Source organism: Crocuta crocuta, unplaced genomic scaffold (genome assembly GCF_008692635.1).
Source record: "Crocuta crocuta isolate KB4526 unplaced genomic scaffold, BGI_CrCroc_1.0 scaffold790, whole genome shotgun sequence".
NCBI classification, from domain to species: Eukaryota; Metazoa; Chordata; class Mammalia; order Carnivora; family Hyaenidae; genus Crocuta; species Crocuta crocuta.
The window spans coordinates 92,988-97,485 of record NW_027531898.1 but is presented as its reverse complement, the minus strand read 5'-3'; positions in this window follow the sequence as shown (position 1 = coordinate 97,485).

Below are 4,498 nucleotides of genomic sequence, written 5' to 3'. Positions count from 1 at the left end.
TGGCGCAGCCTGAAGCCTGTTTCAGATTCAGTGTCTCCCTCTTTCTCTGATCCTCCCCTGCTCACGCTTTCTTTATCTCTGTCTCAAAGATAAATTTAAAAAAAATCATTTAACAAAAAGGAATGGGAGAAGGCTTAAACTAAAGCTCTTATGATTAGCATATAAACAAGACCTCTGTTGCTGAAAGGGTTAATGGGTATATATGCATGAATTCAGGGTTTAACAGCTTTAAAATTTAATTTTTCTAATTATGAGGGGAATTTCATTTTTATTTTATTATTTCTCTCTGGAAATGTAACAGTGAGGTTTAAGTCATGTTGCTAATGGCCCTTTTACATGGTATAATTGGATTTCGTTCTAGGCTCTCAAGTTTTCTGGTGGAGCAAGACGGGTAGCAGGACTTCAAAGGTTGAAATATTTAATCCAATGGGGGTTAAATGTTCACTCTAATATATAATATTTTTATTGATATAACTAATATCTTATTAAGTTCTGTTTCAAAACTTCTGAAAACTAGACGAGACCTGTTACCCATCTTTGTGTTGTCAATACATATATTTCTTATTTATATTATTATATGTATATATTTCCAACAGAAAAAGAGACAGGAAAGGAATGGACATTTGGAGGATGTGCTTCTCCAGTCACTGGACATTCACTGATATTTCAACATGGATTATGTGCAAAATTATGTAGTCAATACTGAAGTATTTTCATAATCTCAGAAAGATGAGGAAATGTATGTAGAACAAGTCAATTTATAAAAGGGCAAGAAAACTGAATGCTGGCTAGTCCATGGTGAAGAAGAAAGAACTGAAAAGGAGATATATGGTGTTTTGTTTTTTTTTTTAAATTATTTGCCTATGGGGCGCCTGGGTGGCTCAGTTGGTTAAGCAACTGACTTTGGCTCAGGTCATGATCTCATGTTTCGTGGGTTCGAGCCCCACGTTGGGCTCTGTGCTGACAGCTAGCTGAGAGCCTGGAGCCTGTTTCAGATTCTGTGTCTCTCTCTCTCTCTGATCCTCCCCTGTTCACGCTCTCTCTCTCTCTCTCTCAGAAATAAAACATTAAAAAAATTATTTGCCTATGTCCCAATTTCTCTTGGTAGCTAGGCTTACTATGTAAATTTTGGATGTCTTGCAACTTTCAGAGTAACCCCTGACAAGCCAGAATGAAGAGCATGGACTCTGGACACAAAAATAATAAGCTGATATAGCTCTCACCTATATATCCCACACTAGGAATAAAATTATGTAAATTGATATCTTGCTCTTGTACCTGTTTCTGGAATGGAGCATCCAATTCCTGGCATTATTACTGATATCCAGAGTTATCAGATGTCACATCTGCAGGCAGTTTCAACAATAAAACAACATCTAGTAATGGAATTGCTGCATTAAAATGCTGAAAGATACAATTAAAAATCTTACAAAAGCAAATAAAACACACAAAAAAACCTGTCCCACCCAATTACCAGCCTCTTCTCGCAGTTATGTTTTCCTTCCCTGTTTGTATCTTACTATCAAATGTCCTATGTCTAGTTGTGCCTCGGTAGCTCCGTTGGTTAAGCATCCGACTTCAGCTCAGGTCATAATCTTTTTTTTTTTTTAATGTTTTATTTATTTCTGAGAGAGAGACAGCATGAGAAGAGGAGGGTCAGAGAGAGAGGGAGACACAGAATCCGAAACAGGCTCTGAGCTAGCTGTCAGCACAGAGCCTGACGTGGGGCCCGAACCCACAAACCGTGAGATCATGACCTGAGCCGAAGTCGGACGCCTAACCGACTGAGCCACTCAGGCGCCCCAGCTCAGGTCATAATCTTGTGGCTAGTGAGTTCGAGCCATGCATCAGGCTCTGTGCTGACAGCCCAGGGCCTGGAGCCTGCTTCAGATTCTGTGTCTCCCTCTCTCTTGCCCCTCTCCTGCTCACATTCTCTCTCTCAAAAACAAACATTAAAAATTTTTAATAAAAAAGTTATATATCTAAAACTCAAAGCAAGCTTAAATTAAACTATATACATGCAACTAAAAGCTGGCCTTTCACTTCTCACGACTTCCGTATTTTATGCATTTTCCTTTTTTAACAAATGGCTTTCATTTGTATTAAATGACTGAAATTGAGCTCTCATTATAAATTACTTGATGTGTGTGTGTGAGCGTGTGTGTGCATGCGTGTGCACACGTGCATGTGTGTTTAATTTACTGCATAGAGTAGTACTGGGTATATAAGATAAAATATTCTGTTTATCATAAGGCTTTTAAAAGCCACTGGCTCTGGAGTAAATGTTTAATACTTTCATCTATATGGCAAATAACTTTGACTAGTGTTAATAAATGTTATAAATATCTACTCATGAACTAGTCTTTAAATCTGCTTTACCATTCCAAATTATCCAGATATGCAAAGGATTTCTTATTTGGAATATAATACTGGGTAACTATCAAGCTGCCTATGATGTAGCCAAAAAATACAAATAGTTCCACTTACCAAGGCCTCTCATGAGGATTTTAAAGACCACAATTTGCTGCCTTCTAATTCTGGATTTCTGGCATAAAAATAAGACATCTTTGGACTGGGGGAGGTTTATAATCCATCCATAAGGCTATTGCCAGAAAATAAAGCATATTTAATTTCGTTTAACATTCAGAGTGGCATTGCTTTATGAGAAATTTAGTCTTACTGAAATTATACTGCAATGTTTTGTTGCGTTTGAATCCTGTAGGAAGAGATCATTCCACCATACATTTGTCTAATTGAATATTTTCCACTGACAGTCAAACTAAGATTGTATTTGGCCAACAGCCAGATATAAGTATTGTGTCATGTTCAGAACACTCCAAGATTGCAGGAACTTATGAAGCTGAGTCTTGCAAGACTGACATGGGCTCAGGAAATCCACTATTGAAGCTTAATGATCTGTAGTAACTTCTCCTGTGTTCTCAAAATATGTGCTTTCTGAGTCTGGACAAAGCTGTTTGCTATATCAGGTAAATATTGTTAGAAGTACATTCCAATAATTAAAGGAAAGTCTGAATTTTTCTCTCAGAAGCATATTCCTGAACCACAAAAATATACTCATTGTACATACGCATATCAACATCCATATGATTGGTGGATTGTTACATTTGGTGATGTCAAAATATGTATGTGTGTGTTTGAGTCATCATGTTTTTTAAAGTATGTATTATATACATCCCTGTATATATATAAACATGTACAAGCATAGATAATTCTGGATAGATACACTAGAACACTAGAAATCATTACATAAAAACACTCTGAGAAGTGTGACTGGGGAGCTGGGGATTTTAAGAGAGAAATCTTTATTTTTCACCATATGTTTCTCTGAACTATTAATTTCACTTTGAGCAGCATTTACAATTTTATAATTTTAAAAGCTAGTTATAAATATTTATATCTGAGATTAAAGAAAATATGTTATTAATCTTGACTTCAGATAAATATGCAATTGATTCTCTATAAGGAATCAAGAAAATTAATTCCCAATAGAAATTTTTGTCATATTTACAGATTTGAATGTGCTCAACAAGAAATTCAGTCTGATTTTTTATGTTGTATATACACCCTTAATACAACTTAATACAAATGTAGCTTTTATATAAAACTTTTATTTTAACTTTTATAGGCTATTTAACCCAGAGAGCACAGACTCACACATTTAGACATACTGATGACAATGTTCTCCTACCTCTAGCTAATTTAGCCATCTTTTCTAACAGTGACATAGTTACTTTTGATCAACACTGGAAATTTCATCCCTTGCAGAAGACTCACAAATGAATTAATGAGATGCAGTAGTGTCTCTAAAATAAAATTATTTTAAGTAATCTAAGGACTGTTACCATAAGAATTTGGAACAAGAGGGATAAATATAGTCCCAGTTTGGCTACAACTGGTGAATTCCAGCAATCTCTAATCGTTTCATAAAATACACTTAAGGGTAGGGTGCAGACCTAAGTCAGAGGGGTATGCCATTATTTCATGGAATATGCTCTTTGCTTTAAGAGGTCAGTGAAGGACATAAAATTATTTCCCTTCAGATAATCTGTGGATTATTTTTGTCCAAAGCACAGTGACAAAAAATGAATGAGTGATACTTCATGAAGGCAAGAAACCAGGCTCTGCTATGATCCTTTGCAGCAAGGTTACAGTCCACCAAAAACTCAACCTGGAAACTAACTCTTTTGATAGACTTCAGAATCTCTGTTATCAGTCTGGTGGTTGACTCTGTGATTAGAACATTATTCCAACTAGAAAGACTACAAATTCATGAATTTGTTTTTTGTTTTCAGAGAATCCCCATAACCCTTATCTCCTTCCTCATGGTATCCCTTATTGTTAGCATCATGCGTACTGTGGTACATTTGTTACAGTTGATGAATAAACATTGATACATCATCATTAGCTAAAGTCCGCAGTTTACATTTGGATTCATTCTTTGTGTTGCAGTTCTATGGGTTTTGACAAATGCATGATG